General features: G+C 38.3%; 1 long non-coding RNA gene across 1 annotated transcript; it reads left to right on the top strand.

Annotated features, from left to right (window-relative positions):
* Nucleotides 1-1,698: 1,698 nt before the first annotated feature.
* LOC128311791 (uncharacterized) lies at nucleotides 1,699-3,805 on the top strand. Its single transcript, XR_008290381.1, has 2 exons — nucleotides 1,699-1,825; nucleotides 3,583-3,805. It is a non-coding gene; the product is annotated as an uncharacterized LOC128311791 (long non-coding RNA).
* The last annotated feature ends 18,809 nt before the right edge of the window (nucleotides 3,806-22,614 follow it).

Here is a 22,614-nt window from a genome sequence, read left to right as displayed (position 1 = left end):
AAAGAGAATCTATTTGTTGAATGTATTATTAGTTAGTAAATTTTCAGTAACTTTGTTATAATCTGCATACCAAAGCATGCAATGCTGTGAATATGAAAAATATAGAAAGATTTAAAAAACAAAAACAAAAAACCTGAGGCTAAGAAGCCCTAAATTTGCCCACAGTCACACAGCTAAGGAGTGTTGGAGGTGGCATGATGCTTGAGCAGTGCCTGTATCCTTTTGGAGAGCCATAGTGCACAGGCTTATTAAAAATCAAAGGCTCTGAGCGGTCAAGTCAGAGGCAGAGTTTCCTGTTTAAATGTATTTAATAGTATTCCCCATGTCTTTTACTTTAGAATGGGGATATTAAGTTTAAAGACTGTAGGGGCGGGGGGGGCAAGTTTCTCCTGCTGCTCATGGTTGCATGGGGGCTGGAAAACAAAGTAATGGTGGGACAGTGCTGGACCAATGGCAACAGTATAGTAGGAGATCCATTCACTCAGCAAACGTTTGCAGAGCACATACAGCATCAGTCATTCTACTAAGTGCCAGAAACCTAAAGAGAGAGGCAAGATGCCCTCTGTGTCTGCAAGAAACTTAGTCAAGTGCTTTCTACTTCTGTTGGAGAAATTGGTTCTCAAACTTAAACAGGGGCTTCTTAAAACACAGATTGCTGAATCCCACCTCCAGAATTCTGATTCTGTAGATCGGGGGGGGGGGGGGGGAAGGGAGGTGTTTGTGGGGGGGGTACCAAAGAATTTGAATCACCAGCAAGCCCCCAGGTGATGCTGGTGCTACAGGTCCCAGGAGCACACTTCAAAAATGACTCTGTTAGAGTAGTCAAGTACTAGCTGTTTCAGGATCCTGGGGAAATACTTTGTTAATTCCCACGATTTCCAGAAAAGAAGAAGTTCAAAATTGTAATCTTGACCTGTTGGCACCGTTATGTCCATGGTAAGATAAGAAAAGCCACAGTTCTTTGTCTTTATGGCCACAAACGTGCTGGCAAATTACATTTATCACTGTCTCTTCACCCTCACAACAAATCAATAATAGATTTGTTGATCAGTAATTGGTGCTTAATTCGAGAGCCTCAGACAGGTCAGGAGTTGACACAGCGCGCATAAATACAAGATGCAAAGCTGGGATTCAAACCTGCCCCTGTTATTCCAGAGACGCGGTACTTTTCATTCTGCCTTACTGCTGAGACCAGTTCATTTGATGGTGGTGGTGGGAGGTGGCGGCATGGCATGGGAGACAAGTGGCTTGTTAAGCATCAGGAAGCCCCGATAAATAATTAATTGAACTCCTTCCCTCCCCCGCCCCCTTTTCTTCCTGCTCGTGAGGAAAGCATCTCATCTGTTAAAAGACTGAAGCTCAGACAGTGCTGACAGGAGAGAAAAGGTGGCTCTCTATTCCCTGGAGCCTGGGAACATCTTCAACAGCCGCACAGCTTCTGGAACTCGGCTTTCAGCCCCGCCCCCACCTCTCCCTTGGCCCCAGAAATGGAGGTGAAAGGCCACGAAGACCGCGTCACCCTGGCTGTGGGAAGGACTGTGTGTCGGCAGCACCACCAGCAGGAGAGCAGGAACACAGACCTCCTTCTGTGCTGCCTGCCTAATCCCCCTCTGGAGCTGGTTGTCATGGTGACAAGGGCAAAGCGTGCAGGTGCCTTATTGTGACTGAGACACGTGTGACTCAAATGACGGGAAGAATTAAAGAGGCTCTGCAGCCGGCCCGGCAGCTCCAGCAGGAGGGCTCTGAGTCCCGTGGTGCTTTAAGCCGCCAGCTGAGAATTGAGAAGGCTGAGGAAGTCCAGGCCTGAGAGAGGGCCCTGACCCAAGTCAGGTCTGAGAGAGGGCCCCGCCCCCACCCCACGTGGCTTTGGCTGGCTGGAAGCTGCAGGTGCAGGCCCCAGATTTGGAGGGTCCATTAGAAGAGGTGCCTTCCCAACCTCAGGAGAAGCACCTATGTTGTTCTACTCACTCCCTTCCTCTCCGACCAACCCTTCCCTTTGCAGCAGAAGCTTAGGAATGAGCTAGAAGACAGAACCAAATTAACTCAGTCTTGCTCTATGAAATCAAAGTGACGCGGCAAAAAAATAGGAAAAGGGCTTGAAAACAGCAAGCATGTTTTCGAGTGTGTGTGTGTGTGTGTGTGTGTGTGTGTGTGTGTGTGTGTGTGTGTGTGTGTGCTGGGTTTCTCCTTTGAAAAACAGGTTCGAGTTTTCCAACTTTGAGGAGTTCTCATTTCAGTTGGGTTTCAGGGTGGTTTGCAGGGTGGTTAAATGGCGTCCCACTTTTGCATCCCAGGGCTCATGGCTTCTCTGCAGCCCTCCTGTGCGCTGAGCTGCCAATCCGTTTGCCCCTCACAGTTCCGATCCTCTCTCCAGCTCTATCAATGGCAGCAACATTAATATTAATGAGAGGAATTAATACACATTTCCCGGAAAAGGTCAAGGAAAACAGAACCACAAAAGACTGAGCACAATTAGTGTGCTCGGTGTTTGGTAAACATTTTTTCATTAAATCCAGACGATGTAGCACTCAGAGGTAAGCACAACCATATCTCCACTTAACAGATATCACACTTCAAAAAGCTTAAAGCAGTATGGCCTAAATAAGAAACAGAACATAGATTCATATTTAGGTCTTTATTGTCACCCAACTTTAGGGTTGTTTTTTTCCTACTACAATGCCACATTGCAATGTCCCTCAAAAAGAAGAAAAAACAACTCTCTTCTTTCCTCTGGTAATTTTAACATTTAACTGGTAAGAGTTAGAGATTGTATGGCTTTTTTGATGCCATGTGTCAGGGCTCTTATTCCAGTCTTTATTACTAATAACCAATATTTGCTGACTAATTTTTACTGTGTCCATTTCACACCCCTATCGCATAGGAAATATGTTAAAGATTTATTGATGGTGTGCAAATTTGGACTTAAGGAGATTATCTGCCCAAGGTCCCACAGCAGCTATAGATAGGTCTAGCCAGGACATGAACCCAGGAGCAGAACACTTACTCTCTGTGCTGTGCTATGCTATGAGGCAAAGGTCTTACAAGCTTTCCTAGGTATGAAGACAAAAAAGGAAAGAGATATTGTATATCTTTCCCTAGTTGTTTCCCATGAAAATAAAGCTAAACCAGGTGGGGTTAGGACTTAAACAAGGGCATTTCAAGAAGTGTAAGAGCCCTTCTTGTGCCACCTTCTATGGATTGTTTTGTTTTGTTTAATTCTGGAATGTTCCCAGTGCCTATTGTTTGGGGTTAGATACTTAGCTACGGGCAACCTAAGTCTGCAACTGAAATGACTTTCACAAAAGCTTTCCTTCCAGGATGTGTTTGATAGAGATCAATGCACTTAATATTCATTTCAGGCTAATTAGCTAAAGCAAGGGTCCCATGAGCAACCACGAGCCAGGAGAAGGGACAATTCTGGACATCTTTGTCTAATTCCTCTTTAAATGCTAATAGCTTTGAGATTATTCTATTAACAGGCAGAATCAGAAAAGGAATAAAAGGGCCTGTTTCATTTAATAAAGGGATCACCAAATGGATCGGAATGTTTGTAACAGCCCGAGTAATTATCTATTCATTTAGGTCAAACTACTGTGGGCATCAGGAAAACATAACTAAGAGCAATCCGATTTATGCACAGCCTGCGGTAGGGCCCCATTACAACACAACCCCTGATCCCTGTACTTCTGAACGCCTGATAGAAGATCAGCTTTACAACAGAGAATGAAGACCTTTTTCCTTGGAGTCCCAGAACTCCAAGTCAAACATTTACGATATGACAAATAAAAGCTATGTTCTAATGCAATACATGTTACATAAACAATGTGTTTGGGCAAAGAAGGAAAGGAGGCTGGGCCTAGACACCAAGTGTCATCTACAAAACCAGAAAGACTTGTGTTTGAACCCTGGTTTCTCTTTAGTAACCCAAAAACACCCTCCCCCAGGCTGCAAGTTTTGTAGTACTATGACCCTCTCACTATTTGCCTGAACATTAATCAGGTAAATTAAACTCACTGTTTTAGGTCTTTGTTTTTGTTTTTTAACTTACAGAATAAGCATAATCATAGTGTCAAGCTTGCAAAAGTTGCTTTAAGGATTAAATGAGATACTATATGTGCAAAGAGACTAGATCAGAGACAATGTTCAAAAGATGGTTAATAACTGTTACCTGGCTTTGTTATAGAGACTGGCTCTGTCAGAGACACCTGAAAGATCCAAGGGTAAAGTGATTAGCTTACGAATTTAGGCACTGGTTGTTCAAGAAAGATCCATCCAACAAGAAGGTTCTTCCCAAGGATATGGATTATATTCTAGTTAGGTGAGTGATGAAATCGGTCTATTTTTAGAGTTTTAATTTTGGCTTTCACAGAGATTTTCCAGTCACTTTGTGGGGGGAGGAGTTGGTGAGAGCAGCTACATGCATATTTGTGGTCTAGTTGAACAGCTAGAGGTTAGCAAAGGTCTTCTGTTGTACAGGCTGTTGTCATGTGCTCTGCCTTGGCCAGCTGTGGCTGCTGATCACAAGAAGAGCATCTCAAAAATGCAGATTCTGGGTCCTAATCCAGAGCTGCTGAATCAGAATCTCCAAGAGATAATACCAAGGAATATGCCTTTTCTAAAATTTCCTCAGGACACCGGGACATATTCTCTGAGCTAGAGTTTGGAAACCTATGCGCTAAGCAAGTGCATGAAACTGAGCCCAGTGCAATATCACATTTGTGATGAGGACCTTTCTGAATACATTCTACAAGCCACCTTGCACTCATGTCTCAAGAGGGATATATCTGAGGCCCATTAACATTCACTTCATAAAACACCAAGTGCCTATGTGCCCTATTCCTGCTTTCCTGCACTAATAAGCTATAAGAAAATGGGAAATAAAAGATGGTTCTTAATGGAGACTTTTTTTCTATCCCATCAGGCCTCCGCCTTGACCCATTTCTTGCCTACAGGTGGGAAAACAGAATATAGCAGGAGCTTTTAAGCAGATATATAAAACACCGAGTTATCATGACCAGCAAGTTAGGTATGACTGACTTCCACTGCAAATGGCCTCTGCAGGCTATTAATAAAGCAACAATTAGATTGAAATTTATTCCAGAAGTTTCAAAGCACTTCATATGGTAAAAAATAAATATACCCAGGGTATAATTACTAGCTCATATATCCTGGTTATATATGTGTGTGTGTGTGTGTGTGTATATATATATATATATATATATATATATATATATATATATATATATATACATATACACCCTAGTAATCCTACTATATATCCTAGTACAATTACTAGGTTATAAGTCAAGTATATATGTTTAGCTCAAACAAATATTGCCCAAACTTTCCCAAAGTAATTCAACCAATTTATACTCCCCCCAGCATACATGAGTGTTCCAATTCTTCCATATCTTCATCAAAATATGGCCTTTCAGTTTTTTTAAATTTAGCCATTCCAGTGAGTGTTTAATGGGATCTTGTTGTGGTTTTAATGTGCATTTCATAAGGCATAATCATTTCACATGAAGTATCTATTACAGTGATGAGTTACAGTTGTAACTCATCAATTTCACTCCTAAGCCTAGGCCCAAGAGTGCATATGTGCACCAATAGGCATATGTATGCAGCTTTATGTATAGCTATAAATAACCTAAATCTCCATCAACAAGAAAACAGATAAATAAATTGAGAGTATATATACAATGGAATACATAGAGAAGAAAAATAAAAACTACTAAAATATGCAACATCATGGGTAAATTTCACAGATACTACACTGAGGGATTTAAAAAAAAAAAACAGGCACAAATGAGTATCCACAGTATAATTCCATTTATTATAAGCTCCCAACCATAACGAGTAGAGACAGAAGTTGGAATAGTAGTTAACTCTGGTGGTGGGGAATGTAATCAGGGCAGGCTTCATGGATGCGTGTCTTATAAGGTTCCACACTTAGGAAGGTCCTGTACTTGGTTTAATGCTCCATTATCACTATTTTTAAATTCATAATATTTTTTGAACAAGGGGCCCCATTTTTTCATTTTGGACTTTGCGCTATGTGTTATGCACCTGGTCCTTGGTTCATTTGCCTAGAAAAGGGCATAAGGGAGCCTCCTGGGTACTGGAACAGGGTTGTAGTTACACAGGTATACACACATGTCTATTGAGCTATAGACATAAGATTTGTGCATTTTACTGCATGTAAGTTATAACTTAGATTAAACTTTAATAAAAATGTGAAAGAATAAATAGAACATACAGCAGCATGAAGAACAAATTCACCAGAATTGCCAGAGGCTCTGGTGCATAACTCTGGGGAGGATCCCAACCATAAGTGACTCTAGCTGTAAGAAGGAGCAGGGGAGTGATGACTGTTAACATACACTAAGCATCTACTGTGTGTCAGGCATTGTGGAAATCACTTTACATGTGCTAAATCATTAAATATCCACAGTAGGGAAGCCTAGGTGGCTCAGTCAGTTGAGCATCCAACTTCGGCTCAGGTCATGATCTCACAGCTCCAGAGTTTGAGCCTCACGATGGGCTCTGTACTGACAGCTCAGAGCCTGGGGTCTGCTTAGGATTCTGTGACTCCACCTCTCTCTGCCCCTCCTTGCTCACACTCTGTCACTCTCTCAAAAATAAATAAACATTCATTTAAAAAAATCTGTACAGCAATCTTGTCAGATAGCATTAGCCTCAATTTACAGGAGGAAAAGCGTTCCAGAAAAGTTAAGTAACTTGTCTAATAATAGACGGTATGTGAATGGCCAAATGGAGTCTCAAACCCAGATCCATCTGTTTTATAGACACATCTTTTCAAAACTATTATGCCACCTCTACTTGCAAAATTCTCCTGATCATGTACTGAAGGAGACAAAAAAGCGGACCATATTCCAAAAATATTTAAATATGACATAACTATTCAGAGGCTGCATGCAATATGGAGAAACCCCTTTCCTGCCCCTGGCAGCACGCTGTGCCCTCCCAGGGCATGAGATCTGATTTTACCTGGTGAACATAAACGCAGGTATTAGTCCTGGAAATACGATTATCCATCTCAAGTATTTGACTCAAGGACTTGGTTCATCCTCTGATTCTATAGCTTGCTGATGGGCCATAAGAAATAAGCATTGTTATGTGACCTTCAAAACATGACAAATGAGTAGCAAAATAAATGATTCATTTAATGGGTTTAGATATAGAGGGCCTTCCCCTGCTTCAGCACTGAGGTCTTATTTATGGCCTGGTCTTAACTGAGTTTCTTTGTGTGTAAGCTTTGAAAAACCATTATGGTCAAAACCTTTCACAGGATTTATTAGAATGCTTTGAAAATTTCTGTGTAGAGAACAGAAGCAGTCAAACTATTATGTCTGTTGCATAAATGCAAAAAAAAAATAATCCCCTTAAACTTCTGAATGTTTGACACTGTGGAAATAATAAGAATGGAAAATAATCTCTACTTAATCTGGTATAAAAATATGCTTATCTAGGGTTTTATGAGCCCTGTACATACTTTTTATCCAATGGATTACTCAATAAACATGTACTGAGCATCTTTATATACAATGTCACTATGCTCAGGATTTTTAAACATATGAGATACACATTTGATCTTCCCAAAGGCAAGTGTAAAGAATATTATATAACATGTGTCCTACCTGCCCCTAGTACAAAAGATGATGTAATAAATTAAAGAATTGTAGCATCAAGAGAAGGGATAATGGGAGAAGCAAGCCCCATACCTCCTTATTGTCCTCAGGAAAAATTAGTGATTGCCAGAAACATAATGGAATTGCCAAATATAAAATTAACTATATAATCAGGTGCTTCCTATTATTGTTGTGTTGTTGTTGCTGCTATTGTTTTCTTCCAGGTAGTTTTAGAGACTCCCCATATTGGTATTTTATCCATGTCTCCCTCTCATCTGTATCTCTAGCTCATTGTGTTTCACTCTCCTCTTTCCTCACCTGGATCAGAAATTAAAGAGATTAAAGAGAAACCCAGAAGGGTGTGAAATACCAGTGTTCCAGCTTAAGACCAAAGACAATGGCACATATGCCTCTTCCAAATATTTTAGTCTCCCTTTGGGTAATAGGGGCATGAAAATTCACAAAATATCAGGTAGAAATGTTTTGGGAATCTGAGGCAAAATCACAGCACTGACCAAACTAGTTGGATGTTGGTTTAAATTCTGATCCTACAGAAGATAAGCTTCTTTCCTGCAAAGCCTTCAAAAATTCCCACCAGCTTTTCACCAATAAGAAGAAAAGACACACTAGGCTCAGGCAAAGGAAGGAAAGAAGAGAGGAAGGAAGGAAGGAAGGAAGGAAGGAAGGAAGGAAGGAAGGAAGGAAGGAAGGAAGGAAGGAAGGAAGGAGTGGAGGGAGGGGAAGGGGGACAGGGAGGAAGAGAGAGAGGGAGAAAGGTAGCATTGCATGATGTTTCTTCTCATAGTTAAAAAGGAAATATTGAACCATCTTGGTTTAAAAACTAGGCTTTCAAGGGGCACCTGGGTGGCTCAGTTGGTTGAGCATCTGACTTCAGCTGAGGTCGTAATCTCACACTCCGTGAGTTCGAGCCCTGTGTCGGGCTCTGTGCTGACAGCTCAGAGCCTGGAGCCCACTTCAGATTCTGTGTCTCCCCCTCTCTCTGCCCCTCCCCTGCTCATGCTCTGTCTCTCTCTGTCTCAAAAATAAATAGAAACATCAAATTTTTTTTTAATTAGGCTTTCAAGTTAGAAATGGACATAGTATGGTAACAGAATGGATACAGAAATGGAGATAGTAATAACTAACATTTATTAAGCACTTATGATGTACCAGGAACCATTCCAAGCTCTTCATTTTTTAACTCATTTACTCCTCATGACAATCCTGAAAGGTGATACTATAATCGTGGCCACTTTAAACATGAGGGAAATGAGGCAAAGATGGCCTAAGTAAAATGTCTAGTCACATCATATGCTTATAAGTAATGAAAGTGAAATTCAAACCCAGGCAGACTGTCTCCAGACCCCTCACTCTGAACCACCATGCTGTTTTATACAAGGCAATGAAACTATGGAGAGTTTTGGAAACAAAACAACAAAACTATAGAAAAACGTATCTAAGATGAAAAATAAGCATCCCAAATGTAGCTGTCTTTCCCACGTTACCTGGCTACTTCAATTATTGAGGGGTGCCATGACTACTGAGTTTGGAATGAGGTGAGAATCATGTCAATGGAAATGGTCTAATTATAGATAGGAAAAGTGAGGCTGAAGAAATCAGGTGATTCCTCCAAATCTGTATAGGTAGGATTAGAACCTGGATACTTTAAACTCTTGGACCTATATGCTTTCTATATTGCCACACTAACTTACACAGCTGATTTTAAGGCCTCCTCCTCTGCTCCATTCTCCTGCCATCTCCCAGCCACATGGCCTGTCATCACACATCAACACACTCACCATAAGGCAAAGACAGAATCTTAGAACCTCAGAGGAGTAATGTCCTTAGATATGACCCAGAAAATCCTTTGTTATCCAGACTTGTTTTATATAGATGAGAGGACCGAGGCCTAGGAAAACAAAACATTTGTCACAAACTCATATTTATACGGTAGCTAATTGGGAGCTAACTCCTTCCACTTCCTACCACAGTTTCTTTCCAACCTAATACATCATCCTGGATATTCACTTTTACATGTATTAAACCATTCATCACCAATGACATGTGTTGGATCATATGTGGATAACCCCCCACCTTAAATTTTCACATTGAATGCCCAAAAAGACTCATGAGAAACACATTATGCTTATTTTTTTCTAACTTAGGATCATTAGAATCCCAGATCTAATCACTCCAAACTCAGTGCTATCTCTAATCTGCCATGGCTGTCTCTCCACTCTTTAGCACTACAAGTATTCTCGATCAGATTTACTGGCTCCAGATTTAAGACCATTCAATATTTGTTAGCTACCAACCACACAGCAGTAACATGTACCTCAGGATTTATACCACATTTTCTAAACATGCATTGAGTACCTGCTGTGTAGCTGGGATACTATATATATGTACACATGCATGTGTATATATACTTATACATACATATATACATGTATGTATATGGACATGAACATATAGAAAGAGATGTATACCTATATAATAATTTAAAAATACAAATATATATCTTTTTTTTTAAATTTTTTAACGTTTATTTATTTTTGGGACAGAGAGAGACAGAGATGAACGGGGGAGGGGCAGAGAGAGAGGGAGACACAGAATCAGAAGCAGGCTCCAGGCTCTGAGCCATCAGCCCAGAGCCTGACGTGGGGCTCGAACTCACGGACCGTGAGATTGTGACCTGAGCCGAAGTCGGACACTCAACCGACTGAGCCACCCAGGCGCCCCACAAATATATATCTTTATATGCCCATATCATGTCATATGGTCCCTTAATTTAAAACAGCTACACAAAATTAATATGTAAAAAGCCTTAATCTGAAATAGCTGACATAAAATATTTATGACAATGAGAATCGACGGTTTTGTCCAACTCGATCATCTTTTATATACCCCAAAGTTTTGCTTACTTGGACTACAATTACTACAATCAATTTCTTATCTTGCTTTTATTTATTATTCAAGACCAAAAGACAATGAAATTCAATTGGTTTCCCTATGAGCTTTAAAAAGCAAGAAAAGGCCAGAAAGTATAGCAGCAAGTTGCTGCAGACCTCAAAACTGGAAGGAGAGAAGGCTGAAACCTTCACCAAAAGATGCCACTGCAGAAGAGATTGAAGTGGGGTATAAGGCAGGCAGGAGAGCCCAGAAGGAACCTCCCTGAATTTCAAGGAAACTAATTAAGAAACTAATATTCCAGAAAAAGATAATCATCTACCAATAAAGAGAGCAAACAAACCCAAACCAACCAAAGACGTGTCAAGCATGGGCCTATTTCAGCATCATTTGGCTCTATCCTTGAAATAATAAAAGTTGATTGTTTTACACATAAGAGAGTTGGACATACTCCTGGCTGTAAATACATGCTTGATAAGTATCCTTCTCTGTGTTCCTTGAATGGTGCTTGCAAAAAAAAAAAAAAAAAAAAGGTCATTTTCTTTCACCTCTATGACCAAAATGTCTATGGTATTCTGTGCTACTCTTATTGTACACAAGCATTACAGAGCCCTTAATATAAACCCAGTATCATGCCAGATGGTCTGCAAGCATTATCACATTCAAATCTGACAGAAGTTCTGTGGGGGGCGTCCTATTAGGATCTCGATTTTAGAAATAAGAGGAATAGAGTTTAAACAACTTTCTTCACCACTTTCACAACTGACTAGTGTCAAATGAGGTCATAAACCAAGGTCTATTTCATACTAAGAGCAGTCCCTTTAACCACCAGACACAATGCCTAAAGAAATCTGTATCCAAAAAAGAAGCTTACAAATGCAGATTTCAATTAAACACACAAAATAAAGAAAGCTGCCATAAAAGACAACTTTTAGCATTTTTGAAGATACTCTATGTTCTGCCTCTGCTCAGAGTTTCAAGGAAGACAGAATGCCTTCATCCCTTCTCAGCCACTAGACTATTTATTGACTTTGCCCTTAAACTTGGTAGTTGTACCTACTACTCAAAGCACCAAGTTTGACCCTTGAAGGATTATAAAAGAAAAACTGACCAAAAATAATCTCCACTCTGGCAGCATTAAAGGGACCCAATTTAAGTGGATTGAGATGTCAAAATTCATCATTACAATTTACCTCAGAAAAGGCCTTAAATGTCAATTTACCTTTGCAGTGAGAGTACCTTGGAGCAAAAACTGAGAACATATCCCAGTATAATAACCTCCCTTAGCCAAGAGCACCTCTGAACCCTGCTAACGTCTTCTCATTTCACAGACACTAAAAAGCAGAATTAATTCTGCAGTCAGTGAGCACGCTGTCCCCCTTTCTGAAGATACTCATCCTGTATCGTTTTGCTAGGGCACCATAACAAAGTGCTACAGACTGGGGTGGCTCCAGCAATGCAAGTTTATTTTCTCATGATCCTGGAGGCAAGAAGTCTGATAGCAAGGTGTTGGCAAGGTTAGTTTCTTCTAAGACCTTTTTTCTTTGGCTTGTTGATGATCGTCTCCCCGCTGTATCCTTATATGGTCTTTCTTCTGAGTGTGTTTGTAACCTAATCTCCTTTTTAAAATAAGGTCATATATAATTAGGGTCCATCTGTATGATTTCATTTCACTTTAATCATCTCCTCAAAGGTTCTATTTCCAAATGCCATCCTATTCTCAAGTGCTAGGGTTAAGACTTCAACACATGAGTCTTGTGAAGTATGCGACTCAGCCCGCAACACAGCCCAACTGAAATGATCCCCATTTGGTATTGCTCTATCCCTGTGCCTCCAAAAATTTCAGTTCTTATTCAACAGTCTATTCTTGCCATTCACCAGTCCTTCTTCCTAAATTCTAAATCCAATCTCTCCCCAGAATATAGCAATGAAGCCCAGTGCTGTCTTTTATTCCCAGGCTACAGGGGTTGATCCAATGACTAGCATATGCCCCAAGCAATAAAATAAAATGCAATATAATTTTCCCTGGTAGAACAAAGCCTCTTTCTCTTGGCTCTTGAAGATAAATCTAGAATGATGTAACCCAGGAGGCTAGTAGAAATCATTTTGCAACCAAGAGGGATGGCTCTGAGCATAAGTCAAATAAAGTTAGACAACAGAGCGGACCTGAAAGACTGACAAAAGATGGTGTTGGTGACATTTTTGAGGTTCTGGATCAAACTCTGTCTGAAGTTAAAATTATACCCAATCTTTCCCATCACAATAATTTCCATTTTGCTTTAGCCTTTTGGGGTCTGGCTACCTGTAATTCTATCTGAAACAACAGTTTCATATAGATGAAAGGGAGTAGTAGAGCTCAGGAGCAGGCTGTGAGAATAAATTAGGAAAGTTTCCTTTTGCTTTCATCTGTTCACCCTGTGTAGATATGGTGTTTGTGTTAAGTTTCTAAAAGTCAAGATCACTTACTTCATTAGTTCAACAAATGTCTATAAAATGCCTAATAGAATCAGGTATTGTAACATGGCATACATTCTCAACAGGGGTGTTATCGCCTCAAAAGGGACAAAAATTGCTTCTTCTAGGGGTGAATAAAATCCTAGTCTTTTTTTAAAGTGTAAAACACAGATATACATACAGTGTATAAACAGAGTATATTGGTGTTATTATAATTTCACAGGGGATGGGGACAATTAGGAGGGAAATCTGTCCCAAAAGGCTCTAACAAAGGCAATAATCAAAAAAAAAAAAAAAGAAAGAAAAAGGTTGAGAAACACTTTGCTAAAGGAAATTTGGAGTGCAGATATAAATGTGAATGCAGCAGGCACTATGATAAAGATATAGACAAGGTACAATAAGGACTGAAAGGGAAAGCATTTTCAATCCTACTGGGATGGGACTGAATGAAGAGTCAAAATAGTAATGTAGAAAATGATACTTTATCTTATTCTGAAAGCTAAGAAATCAAGAAGAAAAAGCACATCCTAGTCTGAGAGGCCAATGTAAGCAAAAGCACGAAAGTACAAAAGGGTGTAGCTCAGTACCACTGAAGTTCAGGCAATAAAAGAAAAAGCAGGCAATGAAGGAGGCTTGGCATATCAGGTAGGAATATTTTATCAATAGTGGATTAAATGCATAAAGTATTTTTCTTCTCTCCTAAAAAAAATTCTAGAGGCAGGAAGCTTTCAGCTTCAGTTCAGTAGCTCAAAGCTGTCACAGTTGGCATTTCTGAAACGCTATTTGCCTTTTCCTCTGTTTGTCATTTCATCCACTCTAGGCAACTGGGGCAATTCCAGACACTCATGTTTAAGATAGGAAAATGGAGAAATTGCATTTATTGTATACATCAATCAACTTTTATCAGGAAAGGAAAAGCTTTCCCAGAATTACATCTCCATCCCTGCCCATTTGCTCATTGGACTGATTTGGGTCACTCGGCCATCGCCAGTCACAAAGGAGACTAACAAAACAGAATGGTCATAACTTGTTCAGACGAAGTATTCCAACACCTCGAGACAGGCATGTTGCTGCTGCAAATTTAATCTCAGTACTGTTGGAAAGAAATACGTGGGGAATAGTTTTAGGCTAAGAAAGAAGTGATCAAAGATCAAATTGTTATTTAGTTCTCTGTAGCTAAGACTAGACATAGAATAAAATTTCAATGTTCTTCAGAAATTATTATTAGAGAGGTGATAAAATTATTGGTGATTTTTATATTCATCTTCATATTTCAAAATTATCAATAGTGAATACACATTAGTCATATAATCAAGAAAAAACCCAAACATTATAATATTTTGAAAGAAACTATTCCCAATAAAAATATTGCCTGGGTAAGAGAACTAGATCATTTTGGGAGCTAAGCTGGTAGAAAAATTTAGTGTATAACACATAGAAAATATGGAAGAAAATTAGTGAGGTCCAAGAGGAGAAAAATATTAAGTGGTTTTCTGAAGCCAACACATACCAGTATTTGAGAGCTGATTGCTAATTTTTTGTTTTGGAACTTTGCAAAGTTGTGTGTAAAGCACGGCGATTATCAAAAATTAAATTATATAAACTTACAGTTAAAGGCAAAAAATACTCAAAATAATCACTTCCCAATTATCTTACTGTATTGGACTATCATCTATTCTCTTGAGGTTGTCTACTGCATTTGTATGTTGAAAACACTACATAAATGTATGCTAATAAGTATCTCTTCCCAATTCCATGCTCAGGGAAATCAAATCACAGCTTGATATAGTTACAGCAGGAGGATCTACGTCATGAAGATTGGCAAATGCTACAAATCAGAGTTTGATTTGTTATTTATTGTTTTGTTAATTATCTATATTTAAATGATGGAAAATATTATTAATAAAAATTAAACTTGAATTTTGTCTTATCTATAAACTATATATTGTAAGTAGCACAAAAATCTAAGGAGGTATTTTTCCATCAGCATGATCACAATAACCACCATCTACCCTCTTAAAACCTCCTCCCATCTCTTCTCTTTAAAAGAAAATATCAAGATTTCTGGATTCCTAAGAAACTGAACTTGCAACTATCATACGACCCAGCAAATGTACTCCTGAATATTTATCCCAGAAAGGATAAAACAACAACAACAACAACTTATGTTCACATAAAAACCTATACATGAAAGTTTATAACAGCTTTATTTGTAACAGCCCCATAGCAGAAACAACCCTGGCACCCTTCAATGGGTGACTGGTTGAACAAACTGTAGTACATCCGTACTATGGAATATTATTTAGTAATAAAGATGAAGCAATTATTGATACATGCAACAATCTGGGTGAATCTCCAGAGAATTATGCTGAGTATAAAAAGCCAATACCAAGAGATACTGGTACCAATGGGATACTGTGTAATCCCATTTACATAAATGTCTTGAAATATCAACATTTTGGAAATGGAAACAGATTAGTGGTTGCCAGGGGTTAAGAAGTGGGCAGGGATGGCAGAAAGTGGGTATGACTATAAAAAAACAATATTAAGTTTATTTACACTGATGGAAGTGTTCTATATCAATACCCAGATCCTGCTTATGACACTGTACTATAGATTATAAGATATTATTATTGGCAGAAACTGGATAAAAGATACATAGCATCTCCATATCATTACTTATGACAGCATGTGAATCTACAATTATTCCAACACCCAAAGTTTAACTAGAAAATAGAAAAAAGGTCCCAATAGTCTATCTATTGCACAATAACAAATAAATGGCAAGTTGAAAAAAATTAAGCTTTCTTAATTCTCCCTCCTTTCTCTCTGTCTACTCTTCTCACTTCTCTCTTCTTTTCTCATTGCACATTTTCCTCTTTGATTACATCATCTGTTCTCACATATTCAATTACCATTTACATAATAAAGTTCCCCAAACATGTTCTCTCTTTTCTCTTGAAAATGTAAACTCAACTACTGACTGGCCATACCCCTTGAATATCATATAGGCATTACAAAGTAAGCATTTCTAAAATTTAATGCAAAAGCAATTCAATGGAAAAAGGCTAATCTTTGCCAAAAACTGTGCTTAAGCAACCGGATATTCACATACAAGAAAAAGGAGAAGGAAGGGAAGAAGGCAAGGGAAGGGAAGGGAATCTCCAAACCTCTTACTTCATGCAAAAATTAACTCAAATGAATTTGAGTTAAACATAGTATCTAAAACTGCAAAGATTCTAGATAAGAATATAAGCAAATATCTTTGTTGCTTTGTATTAAACAAAGATTTCTAAGATACAGCATCAAACACATGGTCCAAAAAGAAAAAATGACCAAGTGGTATTCATCAAAATTAAAAGCTCCTACTGTACAAAACACACCGGTAAGAGAATAAAATAATAAGTGCTGGAAGCCGAGCTACCCAGCCTGAGTGGCGGGGCCCGGGCTGTGGACGGACTGGTGACTGCAGGGCGGCCCGCGGACAGTGAAGCTTCTTGTCCTCCCGCTTTTAGGTAATTTGGCCTTAAAAGTACCTGGGGTGTTGTCTGTTGGGGAATTGCCCTCGGCAGGCCCCCTGGGAAAAGAACCGTTAAGGAAGAATCTAGGGTTCTGCAAGGAATTGTGCGGCCTTACGTTTAGCCCTTGCCATTCCCCTTGGAGACTCCTCTACTTACAGGAAGGATAGCCTCATACATTTGCCAGCAAAGAGGGCCTGTAAAGGAGAGACATATGGATTTTGAAAGCCTCACTCCGGCAACTAAGGAGTGTATCTTCGACCCCTAGACCCACCTGGCCCCCCAGAGGCATTCCAGATGATGACTGAGCCTAGTCAGTTAAGCTACAGAATGGTTCATTGGTACCTAGGTGCATTGTCTCTCTCAGAATATATGAGGCATGGGTTTCTAGGGCCTTTTCAGCCCCTTTCTGGCACCTCGGACCGAGGCAAACACATTGTTCTCCTGGCCTCATGTGGTTAGAAGGTCATGTCCCTGTAACTGTTCCACTTGAGGTGTTGAGAAATGGAGGGCCTTTCACGAGAACAGCAAAACAAATGCTTTGTAGATTATAGATAAACGCAGATGCATAATGGAATAATATAAGGAATTAATCTATAATCAAAGGGTATGCGGGAAAGTTAGGGGAAAATCACCATGTTATTTCTTAAAGGTCGTTTATACATAGGAACATTTTCAAAATTAGGTAATGTTAGAAAAACATAGATGACGTATGCTACAAGGAAATCACTAGCATATATAATGCCACGTTTACTGCAATAAATCAGCCAGTTCAACACACTGCTGTTGTCTGTGTCCATTTCTATTTTAGTTTTTTATTTTAGTTTTTTGTTTTTATTTTTATTTTTGTTTTGTTTTATTTTCACTTTTTCGCCGACACCATTCATCCTTTGGGAACCCTTGGACCTGCTGGAGCTGGACTCCGGCAAATAAGGTATATATTGGGAGAAAATATTTGCAAATATATATAAGTATAAATATAAATATATAAAATCTCAAAACTCAGTAAGAAATCAAACAACCCAATAAAAAGTGGTAAAAACATTTGAACAAAAACTTCATCCAAGAAGATACATGGATGACAAATAAATTCAAGAAAAGATGCTCAACATCATTAATCATTAGAAAAATAAAATTAAAAATTACAAGAAAAATCAATATTGAAAACATTACCATACCAAGTGTTAACAAAGATGTAGACATAAGAACTCTCACTTATTATTGGTGAGAATATAAAATTGTTCAACTATTTTGGGAAACAGTTTGGTAGTTTCTTTAAAAATTAAACATATCCCTATTAATATAATCTAGCCATTTGAACCCTAGGTATTTTCCCAAAAGGGGAAAAAAAAAACCATAATTACATAAAAACTTATACACAATTGTTCCTAGCAACATCAGTGAATCTCCAATTAATGATGCTCAGTGAAAGAAGTCAAGAAGAGTTAAAACTGTGTGTTTCAATTTACATAAAATTCAATAAAATGTAAACTAATCTATAGTGATAGAAAACACATTAATGGTCACCTGGGGGTATCAACACAGAGGAGATGTGTAATCCTGGAAAAGGAGGAAAGGAGAGAGGACAAAGGGGTTCAAGGAAAGGATTGCAGGTGATAGAGTTGCTCTCTACCTTGACTGTGGTAAAGACTTCACAGGTCAAAACATCAAACTGTACTCTTTAAATGTTCAATTTAATACGTCAATTAAACTTAATTTTTTAATGGAGAAAAAAATTATAAGAAAAATGTGATATGGGTAAGGGGAATTAGACAAGACTAGATTTACATTAAAGAGGACATTTTTCCCCCCTGGTATCACGGGCAGAAAAGAGAACATAGCAAACACAAGCTTTTGGGTTTTTTAGTACATAACTAATAGAGTTTTCTTCTTGTGTTTTAAATTTTCTCAGTAAAGTGTGAGGTCTAAGAGAGACCATGGAAATTATAGGAATAAGGTTGTGAGATAAACCCTATGGACAATGGATACAATGGTGGTGTTTCTTCAGGGGAATCTTCCCTGATTTCCATGCAGATGACAAGCCCCTTTTCTACAAGTTATTATATCATCTTCTACCATGCCTTCATAACATACATCACTAGATATATACTTTACATGGATCTGTGTGATTATTTGTTTTACAGCTTTCTCACCCACTAGACTAGATGACACTCTCTAGGGAAGGAAAGATTATTCTATTTTGTGAACTTCTGTGCTCCCCCTAGCATTCTAGCAGAGGGCATGTGAGAGAGTAGGCCCTCAGAAAACACTACTGAGTGAATGATTAAGGAAATCTAGAAGGATCACTTGGCAACATGGATGGTACAGAAGAGACCAGATGCCATAATTTCCCAATGGTATCTATCTGCATGATTTTATTTTCTCAAATAGTGCTTGGTCAGAGGTATACAGGCACTGAAATGATAAACCACTGCATTGGATTACTTACTGTTTCCCCATGGTAGTGCAGTGGGAGACTATCAGGCAAAGACACCGACATGAGATAGATGACAAATATGTTTTAACAAAGAAATCAAATTGAAGATTGAACTTTAACAACTATAATTTTATAAATACTTGAAGGAATTCAATAAAACAAGCCATTGAAAATCAGTTCCTTACAAGTGAATAATTGAATATTGAATAATTGATTTCTTCTCTTAAGGCAGTTATGTTATGAAAAACTTAGAATTGAGTCCATCTTAAACATTTAGTTTTTTTCACTCCTCATTTGCATGTAACTGTGGTAAAATTACTAATGCAATTATGCTCTTTTTAAAAGTAAAGACTTTATTTTTTAGAGCAGTTTTAGGTTCACAATAAACTTCAGAGGAAGATGCAGAAATTTTCCCAGACACCGTCTGCCCCAAAATATGTATAGCCTTTCCTATTATCAACATCATTCACCAGAATGGTAAATTTTTTACTAAGGATGTTCCCACACTGACACATCATAATCACCCAAAGTCCATACTTCAGTTTTCACCCTTAGTATTGTATGTTCTCTGTGTTTAGAAAATGTATAATGACACGTATTTATCATTACACTATTATACAGAGTATTTTCACTACCCTAAAAATCCTCTGTACTCTGCCTATTCATCTCTCCCATCCCACTCCCAACCCCAATCCCGACAACCACTGATTTAAAAAACTTTTTCTTAATCTTTATTTATTTTTTGAGAGAGAGAGAGAGAGAGAGAGAGAGAGAGAGAGAGAGAGAGAGAGAGAGTCAGAGTGCAAACGAGGGGGGGCAGGACAGAGAGAGAGGGAGACACAGAATCCAAAGCAGGCTCCAGGCTCCGAGCTGTCAGCACAAAGCCTGTCGTGGGGCTTGAACTCACAAACTGTGAGATCATGACCTGAGCTGAAGTCAGACGCTTAACCAACTGAGCCACCCAGGCACCCCAACAACCACTGATTTTTTACTGTCTCCATAATTTTGCCTCTTTCAGAACTTCCTATCATTGAAATCATACAGTACATAACATTTCAGATCAGCCTCTTCACTTTGTTAATATACATGTAAGTTTTCTTCATGCTTCTCATGGCTTGATAGCTCATTTCTATTTAGCTCTAAATTATATTGCATTGTCTGGATGTACCACTATTTATTTATCCATTAATCTACTAAAGACATCTTGGTTACTTTCAAGGGTTACCTATTATGAATAAACCTGCTACAAACATCTGTGTGTGGGTTTTTATGTGGACGTAAGTTTTCAGCTACTGTGGGTAAATACCAAGGAGCATGACTGCTGTATTAAATGTTAAGAGCATGTTCAGTTTTATAAAAGATCTCCAAACTGTCTACCAACGTGGCTGTGTCATTTTGCATTTCTCCCACCATGGTATCATTTCCTGTTGCTCCAGATCCTCAACAGCATTTAGTATTCTCAGGGATCATATTATGGATTTGGGGCATTCTAATAGGTGTACTTGTACTTTATTGTTGTTCTACTTTGTATTTCCCTGATGACATATGATGTGGAACATCTTTCCTTTTTTTTTAATGTTTATTTATTTTTGAGAGAAAGAGAGAGCACGAGCAGGGGAGGGGGACAGAGAGAGGGAGACAGAATCTGAAGTAGGCTCCAGGCTCTGAGCTGTCAGCACAGAGTCTGACGCAGGGCTCAAACTTGAACTCATGAACTGTGAGATCATGACCTGAGCCGAAGTAGGACACTTAACCAACTGAGCCACCTAGGCACCTCTGGAACATCTTTTCATATGACTTTTGTGATCCATTTGTCTTCTTTGGTGAGGTGTCTGTTAAGGTCTTTGGCCCATTTTTAAATCAGGTTGTTTTCTTAATGTTGAGTTTTAAGACTTCTTTATATATTTTGGATAACAGTCATTTATCAGATGTGTCTTCTGCAAATATTTTCTCCCAGTCTGTAGTTTGCTTTCTTGGTCTCTTGATATTATCTTTTGCAGATAAGAAGTTTTATTTTTTTTTAATTTTTAAAAGTTTATTTATTTTGGGAGAGACAGAGACAGTATGATTAGGGAAGGGGCAGAGAGAGAATCCCAAGCAGGATCTGTGCTGCCAACAAAGAGCCCAATGTTGGGCTCAAACTCACAAAACTGCAAGATCATGACCTGATCTGAAACCAAGAGTCAGACGCTTAACTGACTGAGCCATCCAGGCACCCATAGATCAGAAGTTTTTAATTAAATCAACCTTATCAAGTATTTCTTTCATGCATCGTACCTTTGGCTTTATATCCAAAAAGTCAGATCCATATCCAAGGTTATTTAGGTTTTCTCCTATATTTCAGAAGTTTTAGAGTTTTGCATTTTATACTTAGGTCTGTGGCACTTTTTAGTTAATTTTTGTGAAGGGTGTAAGATCTGTGTCTAGACTGATTTTTTGCGTGTAGATATCCTCTCGTTCCAGCATCATTTGTGGAAAAAGACATTCTTTGTTTCCGTGTATTGTCTTTGTTCCTCTGTCAGTTCCATAGTATCCATCCTCCAACTTTGTTCTTTTCTTTCAATATTGTGTTGACTATTCTGAATCTTTTGCTTCTCCATCTAAACTTTAGAATCAGTTTTTTGATATCCATAAAATAATTTCCTATGATTCTGATTGAGATTGCATTGAATTTATAAATCAAGTTGGGAAGAACTGGTATCTTTACAATATTGAGCCTTCCTATTCACGAACATGGATTATCTCTCCATTTATTTACTTCTTGTTTGACTTTATTCACCAGAGATTTGTAGCTTTCCTCATATAGATCTACATATCTGTTAGATTTATACCTAAGTATTTCCTCTTTTGACATGGTGCTCCATACATTTAACTCAAATTCAATATACTCATTGCTGGTATACAGGAAACCCATTGACTTTTGTATATTAACCTTGTATCCTGCCATATTGCTCTAATCACTTAGTAGCTCCAGGAGTTTTTTGTCAACTCTTTTGGGTTTTCTACATGGGTGATCATGTCATCTGTAAACAAAGATAGTTTTATTCCTCCCTTCCCCATATGTATACTTTTTCATTTTCTTGTCTTATCACATAAGCTAGAACTTCTAGTACAATATTGTAAAGGAGTGGTAAGAGGGGATACCCTTGTCTTGTACCTGATCTTAGTAGGATAACTTTAAGTTTCTCACTACTAAGTATTATAATAGCTATAGATTTTTTGTAAATATTCTTTATCAATTTGAGGAAGTTCCCCTCTATAGACTGCAAGTTTTTGATCATGAATGGTATTAGATTTTGTAAAATTGCTTTTTTTCTGTGATCTTTTCTTTTTTATCCTATTAATGTGATGGACGCATATCTGAAATGTATCCCACTAAGTTGTGGTGTATAATTCTTTTTATACACTGTTGGATTCAATTTACTACAATTTTCTTGAGTATTTTTGCATCTATGTTCATAAGACAAATCAGTCTTTCATTTTTTCTTTTTTGTTTTTGTCCAGTTTTGATATTATGGTAGGGCTGACTTCAGAGAATGAGTTAGGAAATATCCCTTCTGCTTTTATCTTCTGAAAGAGATTGTAGAGAATTGGTAAAAATTTTCCCTTAAATTTTTGGTATAATTCATTGGTGAACCTACCT

The sequence above is a fragment of the Acinonyx jubatus genome, chromosome D1 (assembly GCF_027475565.1).
Source record: "Acinonyx jubatus isolate Ajub_Pintada_27869175 chromosome D1, VMU_Ajub_asm_v1.0, whole genome shotgun sequence".
Taxonomy (NCBI): Eukaryota; Metazoa; Chordata; class Mammalia; order Carnivora; family Felidae; genus Acinonyx; species Acinonyx jubatus.
This window is presented reverse-complemented; position numbering and strand designations above follow the sequence as displayed.